The sequence below is a fragment of the Oryzias latipes genome, chromosome 22, assembly GCF_002234675.1.
Source record: "Oryzias latipes chromosome 22, ASM223467v1".
Taxonomy (NCBI): Eukaryota; Metazoa; Chordata; class Actinopteri; order Beloniformes; family Adrianichthyidae; genus Oryzias; species Oryzias latipes.
The window spans coordinates 15,401,951-15,418,810 of record NC_019880.2 but is presented as its reverse complement, the minus strand read 5'-3'; the positions used below and the strand labels follow the sequence as shown (position 1 = coordinate 15,418,810).

General features: G+C 38.9%; 1 protein-coding gene across 5 annotated transcripts in view; it reads left to right on the top strand.

Moving 5' to 3' along the window:
* Window positions 1–16,860, top strand: part of LOC101156929 (AT-rich interactive domain-containing protein 1B) — a 217,969-nt gene that overhangs the window by 15,018 nt on the left and 186,091 nt on the right. The gene's annotated exons all lie outside the window — the stretch shown is intronic.

Below are 16,860 nucleotides of genomic sequence, written 5' to 3'. Positions count from 1 at the left end.
GCGGCCAGGCCATGCATCAGGGGTTCTCACAGGCCTAGAGCCGCTCATTGATCGACCCGACACCCCCACCTCATGTTCCCCAGCCAACTTCAGTGATTGATTCCCAGTCATAGCCCAGGCGATGGGAGTTCTGGCCCAGGCTGACGGGGCCCGGGGCCTCCCAGAGGGTGACCTGGAGGTGCTGCAAGGGGAAGGGAGGCCTAGTAACGGGACCCCTAATCCAAGTCTGGGAGAGCCTTTCTGGAGACGCTTTTGCTGCGAGGTGAATGATGGAGACGCATATTTATTACAGGAGAAAATGAGGGCCACGCCGTATGAAAAACATCAGAAAAGCGCCGTAGGGGGTGGTAGAGGGATTGGTTTGTGTGTATGTGTTGGGTTGGATGTGTAAAACCTCCACATACTTAGCCACCATCTCTTGGGAAACACACAATAATGCTGTTCCCGGAAGCAGGACTAAAATTTGCCCCTCCCCAATAAAACCCCAAAGACTCACAGCAATGAAAATCATTTTTTGGGTGTTTTTAAAAATGTTTGTGGCATTTTTTTAGATGATGATAAAGAAAATTAGGATTAAAACAGGGTTTCTGCAGATGAGAAAAGGCAGTTTGAAAAAAAGCTTGTATTTTTTAAGAAAATCTACAATCCTCAGGCCACAAGCTCCCTGTTCTGCTCCATTCCGATGCATCCACTTGCAGACAAATGGATCCATGTACGACTTTGTTTTTCTTGTCTGAGGTTGAATCTGGCTCAAAACTGTACGGCTGGATAACTCCAATAATGCTCGCCATTTTTGTTGCAACGGTAACTTTAGGTTTGGGGGTGTGAGGGGATGTAAGCTAGAGGGAGAGAGTGTAAACATAGGGGAAGTGTGGACAAGCTTACATGCACCCATAAGTCTCACCCACAAATTAGAGGCGAATTTCTAATGAACTCCTGCCGCTCTGCAGAACTATATTCTAGAAAACAACACAGGTCTTTTGACTTTGGCCTAATTAGAATCAAAAGACCACTAGGAACGCTTTGACAATGGATCAAAAGATGATCAAAGTGGGACTAAACCTCTAACTTGAAGATATCAGCTGTTATTCTTCACTAGGATCCTCTTCATGTCACTTCATAGCATCTAATCAAATAGGGAAAAAATGTATGTATGAATCAATTTTTTAAATTAACTTTGTAAATTTCCAGCAGAGCTATGAGACACGGAGGCTGAGTGTGTCATGCTGAGTGCGATAATGAAATCAATTAGTCTCAAATTGTTTCAGGTGACATTTAATGAGTTTCTAATATTTGCCTGAGGAAAGGAGGAAGGTCAGAAAAACTGTTTGTTACCCCCTTTTCTGTTGTTATTTTGAAGTGATGTAGAATCGGTAACCATTGACTGTAAAAGGAAACTGGACTGAGCAAGTGTGACATCACCCATAAAAGAAAGGTGATGTCACGCAATGAAATGAAGTCATTTCAGTTGCCATTTCTTTGCGATTCGGACCCGGCCATGTTGGAACCAATTTGTAAGCAGCAGGGGCGGAGCCACAGGTGGGCAGCTGCCACTTCAGCAGAAAGCTCCGCCTCACGCTTACCCTATTTTTTAGTTATTATTAGTTATTATTGATAAAGATTAACCAATCATCAATACAAGCTTCTTTAAGCGTTGCAAAAATAACAAAAGTAATATTTCTTAAATGAAATAAAAACATAAAAACAATAAAACTATTAGAAACACGTATTTTTGATTCCTCTATGTATAGTGGCCGTCCGTTCTGGTGTTTTGCCACCATTCCAAAGTCTTCTGCCCCCCCTTTCACCCCCCTCCATGTAAAATGTTCTAGCTCCGCCCATGGTAAGCGTGGTGATTGGTCCAAGTCATTCTGAGTCGGTGTTTATATGTAAACCACTCTTGCCAATCAGGAATAAGCTTGTTGGAAGGCCACACCCCTAGTCCTTTATAACTTGATTAACTTGCTCTAAAGAAAAAGATTTCATGAAATAAAAATTGTGATTAACACAAACATTTAAAAAAAGGTAGTAGAGCAATAATGGTTCTTCTGATAAATAGACTAAGTAAAAGCTGTTTATTTCTCTACAGAGGTCTATGGGATTTTGTTATTTTGGAACTAGCGTGTCCTGGAATACAAAGGGGGAGGGGGTCACTCAGTCCAACTCTCTTATACAATCAATGGTATGGACAGACCACACATCTCCAAAAGGAACAACCCTGAATGCAGAAACCCTTTAAGAGGAAGGTGCTCTGCCGTTTGTTATTTAGAAAATGACCTGTGAGGGCGTCATACAAACACTGCAGGACATTTGGGAAAGAGCTCAGTGAAGGGGAGGCAGACTTATTGTGCTCTTGCTTTAGATTCTTCCATATTCACACAACCTGAGGAGCCTGTGTGAGGAGCCTTCCTCACACAAAGACTAATGGATGACGGAAAGAGCCCTCTCAGGACCTTTCAGCGTCGTTTCTGTTTGTTCACTTTGTATTCGCGTATTTGTTTTTTGCTGGAATACGAGTGCACGATCAAACACTGCTAAAACATTGCAAACATGGCAGGTGAAATAGGACTTTATTCATATTTATCCAAGGAGCACGAGAGTGCAAATGATTTCATCAGGAAAGGCAGAGATTTCCTTAAATAAGTGAGGATGTTAGCCTGTGTAATCAGTGCAAACACGTCTGCTTGGCTCTACAAGGTGTGAAAAAACAAATAGAACATCATATTTATTTGAACAGCTAGAGGAGAGGAGATGGAGTTATATTCTGACTATCTTTTTTTTTGCTTTTGCCTTAGTCACAACTGTCCTTACGGGTTGATTGTCTGCGAGCGAATAATAGGCAAACCTGAACGCATGTGGCCTGCATGAAACCTGAAGATCGACCACTCGGCGAGCCCATAGAGCGAGAATGTTTTTACTGATTTTTTTCAATGGGCATGCTGCAGGTGACAGGTTGTAGTGAACACTTTACGACCCTCCACGGACCGGGACAACCCAAAATCCAACCGTACAGGTGCATGTGATGAGGCATAGGTAACTGCATCCTTTTCTTTTGGTGCTTATGTTGGCTCAGACTTGTAAATTCTTGTTGTTTCAACATAAACTATTAGATAAGATGACTCACCATGCTTTGGTTTGCCTCTACATAGAGCAGTGCTGGGAGTAACTTGTGATTGTTTGAAGGCATAAAACAACAAGTTTTACCAAGAAGAGAAAAAAAAACACACAAGAAAATCTAGTATTTCATCTTCTTTGTTTATCAAACACATTCAGAATAAACTGACGGATATTACTGGAACCAAACCCCTCCAACGCGTTTTCCAACCTTTTTGGGATTTGTGTATTTTTCTTACACTTTTACCGCTCGCTTCACAACAACTTTTGGTCCTTTTTGCTAATAGTCTGTCTGCTTTTCAATCTGTCGCTAAACCAAACTAAGGTTTCCTTGTAGGCAAACTAAATCCTTGTTTTCAGGTAGATCAGTGTTCATTTCTTCTGCAAGTTCAGGTGAGCTTTCACATCTGCCAGCAGACGCAAACTATCCAACAAAACTCTGATGCAGACCAAAGCTGTGAAAGCCAGGGGCATCATGGAGGACTTCCTGCTGATGCCGCTCTGGAACAGTAGAGCCCGAAATATGGAGATAAATATCATTCAGGTATTTTCAGTTTATTAACAACGCCCCAGTTCAAAATAAGGTTTGTTTCAAAACGCTACACAAAAAGCAAAACACATCAGTTAATTATTAATTAGGATTGTTACAACTCATTTTAGTCCAAAAACAGATTATTTTAATCGTACACTAATGGCCTATATTAGGGATTAACAGATTACATCAAAGGATTTTATGTGTGATCTTCAATTAAAAAAATCCCTAACTGGAGGATTTAGGAAGAGGCGTCCAGCTTCGGGTAGGGCGACCATCTGCCAGGACGAGTTGGGGTCTGAGATGACAGACGAGGACTATACTGGAACATTTGGAGAAAGATGAAGAGGCAGGTTAGTCACTGCCGCAACGAGAGGAGAGGAAGCAGATGAACGATCCCAAAATCCCTGAAACATCTGTTGGAGAACTCGATAAATAAGTTAGTCATTGCAGCAGTTTGGGATCAGGAAGCAGATGAGCACAAAGTCATTGAAGTTCAGCTGTAAGACAAAAGAGATGTGTTTGCAACTCTTGGCGTAGAACGGCGGTCGGTCAGAAAGCAGACAGGGGTCAAAAACACTGGAACATCTATTAGAAGGCAAAACAGGCACATTAGCAACAACAAGAAAACAGGATCAAAATGACAGAAATCTGTGAAGACGTAAGAAAGTAATTAGTAATAATGAGCAAGAAGGAGATAATGACTAAACTACAGAAAAGACAGAAAGGACTGGAACAACGGCCAATTTGCAGCCAAGGTATAAAAAAAAGTGTTGGAAGTGTGGAAAAATGCCCAATGCATCCCAGAACAACCTCTGACACAGATCTGGCTCTAGAGGAGTTCAGCTGGAGGTGCTTTTGCTCGTTTTGGGGGCGTAACTATCCCAGGTTTTCTTTTGATATTTTAAATGCATTTAAGAATTCACTAAACATCCCTGAGATCACATCACATTACGATGAACTTTCTGCTTGGGAAACAGTGTGCAGCATCACTGTGTGCTCAATATTCAAGCCAGGGTCTGGGTGTTGGTGCCATGAACATGAGAAACTGCATTTCTTTCCAGAGAAATTTTGCGATGGATACATTTCGAGGTGTGCTTGCCTGGGTTGAATCTGGGTGCTGCAGCCGCCGTGCAGCGGTTAACGCCTTGGTACAGAGGCGGAGCTGATATGCTTGTTGCTGGAGCGCTTGGCTGCACTTGCCTCGCTGATGCTGAATTAGTTTCAGTAGTTTCATTGCTGCTTGTGCATTCCATACTCACTTTTTTGCCAAGTTCTAATGTCCATTTGTGGCAATATTAGGGTACAATAATACAGAATGGCTTTTTTTTGGGTGGAGGTGGCCTAATCAGAAAGGGAAGAAAGAAATGAACTAAAGACCCAGCGTGGATCCTTTGACAAGACCCTTCGTGCTGCTGCCTAGCTGTGTCTGTAAAATACAGGCACATGAAAGGTATCCGGCGTAAAAGCTCCTGCCAAGCCACCTGTGTGAATTCAGTGTAGTGACCGCTAGTGGTATAAGCCAAAAGGAGATCAGCAATGTGGACGGCAGGTGGAGGAAGTTGAAAATGACTGTAAATGAGTATAAATCACCAATAAACGAGTAATGAAAGGGATTGGCTAGTGGATACGAACCAGCATTTAACTCGTATGTCAGTGTAAAAGCTGTACATGTGACAATAAAAGCTATTCATTCATTTGTTAATAGTTCCTCATAATTTTCTGCCATTTATACGTAGGATTCAAACTGTGAATGTTTTTTTTAATTTATTTTCACATTTTTTTCCATCTCTGTTTATGAGGTGAACTCCACCAGAGAAGCTCAAACAAAGCAGATTATCAAGAGAAATAATAGTGGAACTCTGTGTCTTTAGGTATCAAAAGAGAAAGTAAAGGTCTGAATCTTTCCAGATTGGTTTAAAATCCTCATATATTATATATTTGACCTATATTTTTCGTACAGATCTCGAATTATGTCACTTAAACAAAATTTTGATTTTGTTTCAGCAAAAAATGTATTTTACACATTAAAGTACCATAAAATATGTCAAAAGTAAGAAGGTAATGAATTTTGATTGTTAGATATGAATCAAATTTGTGCCTTCTCTGTTCAGGCAAAAATGCATCCCAACTTACATTTGGAAATGCTTTCTCAACAGTTTGCAGATGGCTGCGTTTGAGTGGTTTTCATTCCTTCATAGTGTGTCACAGGCACGTCAGCTGCAGCTTGTTTTGTCATTGAGATTTTCTCCATTCCGCCCAGCCGCCTTTTTAGCTCCCAGTCTCAGCCGAGGAAAAGAGCTCCAGCGACCCTTTGCCCCCAATCTCACTTGAGACAGATGAAGAAGCCTCCTGCCTTCTCCTCCTTTATCTCCCTTCCCTGTCCCCCTTCGTCCTCTCCTCTTTCCCCCCCCAAATGACGTTGTTGTGTGTTTGCTGTGATGAACCCACAACTTTTCACGCATGTCGGAGATTTGGAGCGGCGGATGGGTTTGGGTGCTGTATGAGTGGAATGTAAATATCGGTGTCAAACGTAGAGGGCGCCGCGATCCCCAACTCTGAAGGCGACGCGGGGCCAGTGAGCAATTATGTGCACTGCGGCCAACGCAAAAGCGTGCTGATCTGCTGCATCACAGAAGGGTCCTATTTGTTTTTTGTTTTTTTTTGTCTTTGGTTTCTTAACTCACAGCATCATTGGGAAAACATACACGCTGTATGTAAATATCTGTCCCACCTCTCCTGAGATAATGCCATGCCTCCTATTGTTAGCTAGCCTTTCTACCTTTCTGCCTGCACTGTCCAGGATCCAGGCATAGTGGCTTAAGGAAACATAATTTGGCTCTTCTCAGCTCCCTGCGGGCCAGCGCCACTCCTCACACTGCCATTCATTATGAGTCTTTCTACTAACAAGCAGTGCATGCTGGGATGTGGGATCGAAATGGTTTTTCAAGACCTAATTCAGTAAATTTGCTCCCATTAGTGATGCAGCAGAACATATGGGAACGCCATCTTTTGGTCAGATCCTTTTATTTATAGTTTTTTTTATATATATAGATCAATATTTAAGAAACATTAGAGAGCTTGCGGTCCCTATTTAGTATTTGGTTTGTTAGTTTGAATCCTATAGTATAAAAGTACATTTACACCGCCTTCGGTAATGGGTGTTGAAGCGTCCAATTTCAATGAGAAGTCTTTGTAAACGGGCATAACTGCGTTCTGCTTTGCGTTCAAAACTCTCGCATTCAAGCAAAACTACTCAAGTTTCTACAACCATTTTTGAGGTCAAGGTACAAAACACGTGGGTACTAAACGTGCGTTCAAGCGAAGCCTTTCTATGAGAAGTCTTTGCAAATTCGTGTAACTGTGCGTTTAGGGCTTCCACGTTCAAAACTCTGGCGTTCATGCGAGACTATTTGAGTTTCTACAACTACTTTCAGGCTCTACGTACGAAACACGTGGCTATTTAACATCCGTTCAAGCGACCACTTCAATGAGACGTCTATGTCATCGGCGTATATGCGTACTTTGGGCAATGATGTTCTAAATTCGTTGCCTTTACACGAAGCTACACAAGTTTCTAAGACCATTTTTGGGGTCAAAGTACAAAACACCCGGCCATTGAACGTGCGTTGTAAGTTAAACCAGCGTAAACTGTGACCAATCAGGGACTCTGATTTAGTAATGGCATATGTATGGCGTTCCTTTAAATTCATGGAAGTGCCAACCATTTGGAAATTGAAGATTTGCAAAATTTGTACCACTTTAACATTTGGCAATAACACTCTTTTAACTGTTGGTGGCGGACATGCGTTAGTAAACAGTAGAACAACACAACGAAGAAGTAACCTATCCCTGCTTGTCCAGTGTGAACACCATGGGCTAAATGTGCACTTTTGAACCTGCGTTTAGCACATTCTTGATCGTGCATCACATTTTCCGGTATGTCCGTAGCTTTAGTGATGAAATGATGGCACAGAAGGATCTGCTTCTCCTCCAGGCCAGGCAGGGAGGGGTTAACAGCGCCGATCCTTTCCTCTCCACTTGATGACATCAGTATTGTCTCTGCATCCATGAAATTAATTTTTCTAATCTTAGTCAGCAGGAGCCGGGGAATTTGCATACATTAAAATGCAAGTCGATCTGTACTCGCCCACCACTGCAGTCTTATCTTCTTACCCCTTTTTTTTCCCCTTCCCCCTTTCCCATCTTTTCTCTTTTTGACCATGCGCCACAGCGAGCCCAAACACAACTTTTTTTTATTTATTTTTTTGGTTATGGAGCATCGCACCTCCACTCAACACATAAAGAAGTGGAGAGCGCTCTGCTACAAATAGATACCATGAAAGACGAGGCTGATTGTCCCAGCGGACCGGCGAGGCTTTGGCTGCAGCGCGTTGACTCTCCAGAGGCAGACGCTGCACAGAGGATAAAGAGGATCTGTTGACAATAATTAGCTGTATTTGTTTCTCCTCACAAATGCACCCAGGCTACACTAGTGTCATTACACAGGAATTAAAGTTGGCTCTCCATAGAGGTCCATTTAGGAAAAAGAAAAGATAATCAATACTAAAACAGCAACTTGAGGCCTGTTTTTACACACAGCGTTAGTGGGCTTTTTATTTTTTATTCTTTTAAAGCAATATTTTTCCAAAGCACTAATTTGTGCCATGTGACTACTAAATATGTCTTTATGCCTAAAAATATGCTTTCCTTTTGTACACCCTAAAGAGCATTTATGTAAATGAAGCTGGAGAGTCTTCCAGTTCAGCGGGCTTGAAATAGTTCTGGAGAAACTTTTTTAAATCCAGAAGAAGAAAAAATAATAATAAACTGTTGCTTAAGACGGCTCTAAACCAGAGTTTCCTGTAATTCTTTTTTTAATAAAAAAACCAATTTCTTCTCTAGAAATTTCTCAGTAAAAGGTCATGAAAGCCATAAAGCAGATATGAAAGAAGAAATGTGTTGCATTCTTGTTTTTCTTAAAAAAACTGTGTCATTGATGTGAGAAACTCTAGCTCTGTACATAACAATAAGAAAGAGTACATTTGTGAAATTTCAAGCTTAATAGTTCCAATTGATATTTTGGATGTAGTCAATTTTCTCATGCAGGGTTTCGGCCAGTTGTCCACAAAAAAACATCCCGAAAAGCTTCTCAACATCAAAACAAAGCTCTGAAACGGACTGCGATCAAGGCATGTCAGCACTGCAAGGGCAAATGCATTCAAACAGCATTGCCCCAGTTTATTGATATGAGTTTTAATTAAAAAAAGTCACACAGATTAGGGCCTCATTAATTCAGATTACAGACAAACACTCTCATGTTGTAGCATAAAGTTAGCAAAAGTGGAACATTTAGACACACTGATTACTAATCTAAAAACAAAACATGTCAGCTAGGGTTGTAACGGGTATCCGAGTACTTGGATACTTGCGATCTGCTCCCGAAAATTTGAGTATGAATATTCATGAAGTCCAAGATCGCTAAACCCACGATAAAGGCAGAAATGCAGAATAATGTTGGATTTTAAGTTTATAAAGTAAAAAAGCTGCATGCACAGCTCTACTGTCACCGGAAACAAATCTTTAAAATAAAGTCACGGTGAAGCTTTCCATTTTCAAAGTAAAACTTGTAGTTTTCTTGTAGTTGGAAAAAAGATAAGATTGAATTTCCATTTATTGCTTTAACCTCCATTGTTTTACTTTTTTTTAAATACAATAACTCTTCAATCGTTGACGCAATTGACTGATTCAGAAGCGTATATTATTTTCAGTATTTATTGTTGCCAAAACAACTGTGATGTTTATGTTTTTATATTGTCTAAGTTACTGCTGAGCTTAACCAGAATGTTCAAAGGGGAAAAAAAATGTTTACAATAACAAATACCATTCCTTTTTATGGAAATTTTTGTGTTTTTGTCAGTTTTGTTGATTGAGATCTCTTTTTCTAAATAAAGGTATAAATGATGGTGATTTAATACATGTCATTTTAATGTTTATACATCCAGTAAAGAGACATGGCAACTGCACTAGCACGTTATATTAAAAAGTAAGAATCGTGGTTTGATCTGTAAATATTGATCTTGATTCGTGAATCAATTTAAATTCGTCAATCAATCATCTTTGCACGCTAAGCAACGACCACAGCCCTAATGTCAGCTGACCAAAGGATTCAATTCTGTTGCAAAAAAAAGATCAATGTGATACAAAGACCCCTGTTAACTTTACAATGAGGCATGGCAGACTTTTTGTCTAATTTAGAAACACTGGAAGTCAGATTAAACTATTAAAAAACCAATGTAACTATATAAAAAATCCAACAAACTGAAAAAAAATATCCAAGACCAATAATCCTATTATCATATTCGATACACGCATTTCTGTAACTCATTGGTTAGAACTAGGCCTTCATTTTCGGCCTTGCAGTTCATCATTATTCCACTAGGGGCAGTGGAAGGGCTTCTTTTGCTCATTTAAAATGGCTGCTTCCGTTAAATCTCAAAAACACATTTGGCGGGAAGGTTTAGCTAATTTTCAAAGCTTTATGGGGAGAATACCTCATCTATCGTTATTTGTTTTTTAAATGACTACTTGCTGTATTGAAAAATGCAAAATCTGTTGAAAATTAACTCTTTATACGGTTACAAGATGTGTGGATCAGATTTGAGACCGTGGGGAGATAAGTTGCTTTTTTATCCTGAAGACTTGTGTTAAACTTACAGTGCTGTGAACAAAAACTTACACAATCCCCTAACCCTATCTCATTAAAAAATTACATGGCAATATTTTTTGTAGATTTCGACAAAGGGTTTGAAAACATTTTAATTAAAAAAAGAAAAAGTGAATTTTCTGTCAATTATTTAAAGTAGTGGGCTTTACAAGCTTAAAAACATTTATATGACTGAAATAAAATAAAAAAAAGAAATTGCTCTAAGAATGCAGTGGTTCCAGTGCTAAGACATGAGGACTCATTTGATCCCTACACAAATGTGACAGAAAAGCTTTGAAAGTAAAAACGGCATCAATACATAAGTTTAATTTGAGCAGAATTCCCACTTCATTCATTTTAAGGGTGTTATATGCACACATTTTGAGGCTATATTATGAGTTTCTAAAACACACAAGGCATAAAGACAAATCTGAAACAATATTTCAAATAAAACTTGTTTTGGGCAACTCTAGATTGGTCACTGCGTCGGAGCAAACTCACAACAAAGCAGGATTTCCACATTTTGTGCATTTGTGTTTGTGTGCTGGCCCTGCTCCAGCGCGTCCCTCCATAAATCTGAAGATTTTCCTTCAAACTTTTTCATCATTTAGCGCAGAACTGCGTAATAACCATTTACTAATATTGTTTTATGTTTCCTTGATCCCCGTGTGTGTTTTCTGAACCACATATCAGAGCCTTTTGTGTCAAGCATTGCGTCTTTTTCTGATCCACAACTTGGCACATTAAAGTGAAAAGGAGTAAAAATCATTTGGCAACATAAAAACGCCGTCGATTGAGCTCACAGAAGCAATTTAACCGCTTTCACCCCACAGTAATTTCACCCATGTTCTGTTTTAATGGCTTTGTTTTTTGAGAGGGGAAGAAAAAAATGGCAATAAAAATAAGTTCATAAATTGAATTTTAAATTTAGCTGTTAAATTACCATTGTCTGCAATGCCTCCCCCCTTTCTGGTGTTGAGGCCCAGATGAACAAAAGTGAAGAAAAATAAAACAATTACTTTGAATTCCCCTTTTTTTATGCGCTGTCCCTTCTGGCACAAACAGGATTCACTCTGTGTCATGTTCATAATTTTTTTTCTAAGTACAGGCGTTTTCTTTGACGCGAGGAAAAAGAAATAACATTTCATTTTTGCTGTGCTTTTTTTAAAATTCTATTTTATTTTTGTTGGTGACTTTGAAAGAAATGATGGGCAAAGCTATAACTCCTGGAAAAAAAGTGGCATTTTATTTCCTCCAGCTTGTGATGAGAGCAGATTTAAAGCTGTCCTTTATTTTTTATTTTATTTTCCTCTCAATTCTGTGTGGATGATCTGTGAAAAAAAAAAAGATAATAGAATCAAGTATGAATTGAAAGTGAGTGTTTTATTGCGGAAATCTCAATAACTTGGTGAAAAAGTAGAAGAGAAATAGGAGGATTAGAAGCAGGAGGATAAACAGCTGCTAACACGTGTGTGAATGGGTGTGTCTAAACAGCTTTTTCCTAAATTCTATGTTCCCAAGTGCAGCATTTTATTTTTTTTCTCTTAAGCGTGTGTTCATGCTTGGCAGCTGGATGACAGGATTTACTTGTGTTTGCACTCAGCGCTTTTGGGCAAGCTGACAACCACATCTGATGGATTGGTAAAGTCGATTTCCAAGTGCTAGGTAATGTGTGTCCCGCGTCAGTTTTGGTAGCACTGCCCTGGAAGCCTGGGAGCATTACCCTTTTGGCCCTGATGGGGTGCGTCTGTGTTCTCTGTGCAGATCACCCCCACCCACACACACACACACACACTTATCCGAAACGGCCTTTAGACTACATTGGAAACACATGAGCGACATCAACTTGAGCGCATTACCATCAGTCAAAATAAATCCCCCCTTTGATTTCTCTCAGATGCTTTAACTTAAAATTCTGTGAACTCTATTAGAGTTGCGATCTGAATTAAGTTAATATCCCATTCCTGTTTTGTCATGCTCTTCCCGGTCCCACTGACAAAACAACAAGTAAGGACAAACACAACAAACGCAACCCGGCAGAAGCTTTGTGTCATCACTTATCATTAAAATGCTTTTATCCATTCTAATTCATAACAGAAACTACAATAAATTGTGGTTTAAATGTTCATAATAGTTTGGTAATTCTATTACAAAAGTAGGGATGCACTGAAATCAAAATTTGTGGCTGAAGCTAAAACTGGCAAAAAATGAACCCTATGAAACCAATCATATATTTATAGACACAGTACTGAAATCCTTATATCGTTAACATGATCCAAACTTTCCTTAAAAACAAATAGTTTACAATAGGCCTGCACAATAAATCGCACATTTATTGTTATTGCAATATCAAGCTGTGCAATACACATATCGCAAAAGATGGCAAAAATTGCGATAAATGGTAACCTTAAAAGTGCTAAAACAATCCTATGGCAGCTTGAAGTATTTAACGAATCACATAAATCCATTTATGCATTTGACCAATCGGATGGACCCATTCACGTTGTTCAATCAGATGGAGTCCTTGTATCGTAGATGCCCTCCTCCTACGTGGACGAAATTTTTGTAGACATAATTTAAATTAAACTGTTACAGTGAAATGGAAATTGTGTTTTTAGTTGTTTTGCTATTTATACATTTATCGCAGGTTATATCACCATCGCAATATTGATCGCAGATCGCAAGTTTTCCGCATATCGTGCAGCCCTAGTATACAACTTGGTCCATGTTTTCTGCCCTGTAGTTCATCATTATTCCACTAGAGGCAGTAGAAGGCCTTTTTAAACTCATTTCAAAATGGCTGCCTCCGTGAAATCTTTTGGTGGGAACATTTTAGCTAATTTTCAAAGCTTTATCATAAAAATAACTTATTTATCGTTATTAATTTTTTTAAATTACTCCTTTCTGAAACAAAATAATGCAAATTTAGTTGACAATTAATTGTTTAAATGACAGTTACATCAAGGTAAAAAAGTGTTGATAAAATTTGAGACAGTGGGTGAATGAGGTGATTTTTTTTTTTCCTGAAAACTAATGTCAATATCTTTGTAGCTTAGAAAAACATTGTTGTGGGGAAAAACTTATCAATTCACCCAATGTATCATAACTGATCCTATCTATATCACATTTCAAAATAAATGATTGCAAGAGATTTTTTGTGGATTTCATTAATGATGTTCATAAAACACCTTGCCTTCAAAAAACTTTGACGTCGGCCACGGTAGGACAGTTAGCTTTCCTTTTTAGCTGGTGTTCTGAACTTTTAGGCATTTTAAGGTGCTATAGATTTTACTAGATGAACTTCTACAAACTAGTTTATCGCCAATGTCATCGTAATATCAGCCTGTGCAATATGTGTATCCCAATAAATGGTTACCTTAAATCAGGGGTGTCAAACTCATTGTCACAGAGGGCCACATCAGCATAGCGGCTGTCCTCAAAGGGCCAGAAATAACTTATCCATGTAACTAAATGCAACGGAAGAGAAACGTAACTACCCCTTAATGTTAAATAACTCATTTATTTATTTATAACTTTTTAATGTGACAATTAAAGTTGCATAGAAAATACATGTTTCCTTGATACTTTAGCATAAATCCTTTTACATTTGATTCTGTCAGGTTAGGTTATATGGACAGTGTTTAAGTCCTAATGTATAGTTGCCCAATCCGATGTTTCAAGTCTGATTCCCCCTAAATATGAATAAATACACACCAATTTTTATATTTTATTTGAAGAAATTAAAAACTGTTATGCTCTCGCGGGTCACATAAAATGACATGGCGGGCCACATTTGGCCCCGGGCCTTGAGTTTGACACCTGTGCCTTAAATGTTTACACTCATGCTAAATATTTCTTATAGTACAATTTAAGTTATGTTGAATTTTACTTAACAGAAACTGTTTGTTTTTTGTTTTGCTTGTTGTTTGTGTATCGCAAGTCTTATCATCATCGTAATATTGATAATTAATCTCGCACATCACACGATTTTCTTGTCGTGCAGCCCTACACTGCAGACATTTTAAAGAAGGCTCAAAATCATTGATGCAGATTGGTTAATTGCGTCAACCACCACTATTTGGCCTTACTTTACCTCACACCCACCAAAGCCCGAATGTTTTTTGTTGTTGTTGCAATATTTGGCTGAATAATTGTGGTGCATCTCTATAGAAGAGATGTCCTGGTTACGTTATGAAACAGGATTTTACACACAATACAGCGGGTAAAAGTGAAGACTGCACATAATTTAAAGTCAAAAATACTTATAATCACTTTTTAGATGCTTAAAATAGATGTGTTACAAAGTTGAACAGGATATCCTTCCTCATCTGCAGTGCTTTGGATTAGTTTTGGAGCTGTGCTTCACTTCCTGTTTTTTTTATTTTATTCGATTCTCCCACTACCCTGACACACTCAATCGTTCTCTTTCTACTTTATACTCACAAGAATAGTCCAAACTACTCCACACACATGCCTCAGTAGGTAAAACCCTTTTACAGCCGAGGCGCCTTAGCCTCACACACGTAACCTGCTGAATGAAGTGCTCCCCTCCCTTGACATGTTTTTCTTGATATTAGCCTGGCAATATGAGGCAGCGGCAATTTCTCCTCTTCGCTATAGACGAGGTGATATTGAATTGGGGAAAAGAGAGGACGCTGAGGAGGCTGGGGGAGGAAAATGTGTGTGTGTGTGAAACAGTAATGGAGCAAAATAGCAAAAATCACTCATGATCCAAAAAAAAGTGAAAGCAAGGGAGGAAGAACGCTGGAGCACATCACTTTTCTTTCGCCTCATAGACAGATAAAGTATGAGGGGATAGATAAGCCTTTTGCTTTGAACAGAGTTTTGCAACAGCTCTGTTAAATTCTCAACAACCATATAAACGGCACCAAAATACAAAAACCCCACCTAATGTTCCCAAACTTGATACCAACCAAGACAAACCAAATGTTGCAGTTTTGCCAAAGAAAAATCACTGAAACTTTACCACTAATAAACCAATATACATACTAGTGTCTGAGCTTTTTTAAAATCATTTTTATTCCTTATTTATTCTTCAGGACAGTTTTGGTTAATGGCGTATATGTTTATAAGGTTTTTGGACCTGCCTTGAAGGCTGAAGGTGCTTTACAATCCAGTCCCGTTGACCAACACACACACATACATTCACACACTGATTTCTTACACTGGCACCAAAACCACCAGGAGCCATGTGGGGTTTGGTGTCTTACGGCCACGCCCCACAGCCTGTACTTACAATTTGCACATTTTTCATGTATGAAATTTCAGTCTTTCGTGATACTTGAGGGATTTCGTCGATGTGCTCAGATGTCCGTCGATGGTTTCCACCGACGAGTCTTTACATGAATTCAGTTTGGAAATGTTCAACATTTTTTGGATGGTTCAAATTTACTCAGCTTATGCCTTTTTTTTAGGTAGTTTAAAGAGAAACATTAGGTAAATCTTACCCAATTGTGCGTGATTTTTGCTAGATGCATACACAAATTTGTGGCGTTCCATGACGTTCCACGTTTGTCTAATGGACTTTTACGCATCTACATCCGATGTATAACTTATATATTGGATATACAGCACACATATCGCTTTAAAATTACATAATTAATGCATGAATCATTAATGAATTGCATATAAACAGCCCAATAATCACGCACGGTTTATGTTCTAAGCTTATTTACATGTTCTTTGAGTAGTTTATTCGTACTTAATCTGTGGTTTTAACATGGTTCATTCGAGATACATTTGTGAAAACAAACACAACCTTTCTCATTTTTTCTACGTATATTCACAGATGACCAATTTTCATCTGTGCAATATTCGCAAAATGTACGTAGTGGATGTATGACATGGCCTTTAGCCAAGGACACTCCAACCTTCAAATCAGAGGTTGACCACTGCACCTTTTTGGGGGAAAAAACTCTTTTTGGAATCAGCGCTTAAATTTGCTTGGATTTTGGGGCTGACCCTTTTGATTGGCAGGTGGGTGGGCCTAACACAGATTTGAAGTGCACTTCTACTCATTCTATTGCATTATGGAATATTGTTGGGGTTGGTGCCATAAACTCAGATCAATGGGTTTGACCAACTTTAGCCTTCATTCTTGGTCTGGTAAACCCAGTGAGTGACCAGATTATACGTCCAGTGTTTTTTTTTTAATCAATTTTCTGGACCTGCTAAATGTTAAGTCACTTCAGTCACCTTTCTTCCCCTTTCCGATGGGGTTTGAGCAGCAGGTAGCATTGAGTTGCTGCCATTTGATTGGCTGTTTAGAAATTTGTGTTAACAAGCAGTTGGACAGGTGTGCCTAAAAATTTGGCCATGGAGTGTATGTCAATGCAAAACTCTTACGCTGAGCTTGATCACATAGGAAGCCCGGTTCTTAAAAGCGTTAATGCTTTTCATATTGTATATTTATACAAAAATGTTTGCAGGATATCGTAATTCTGAAGTCCTAATGAGAACATTTTGAATTATTGTTACGCATTTCAGT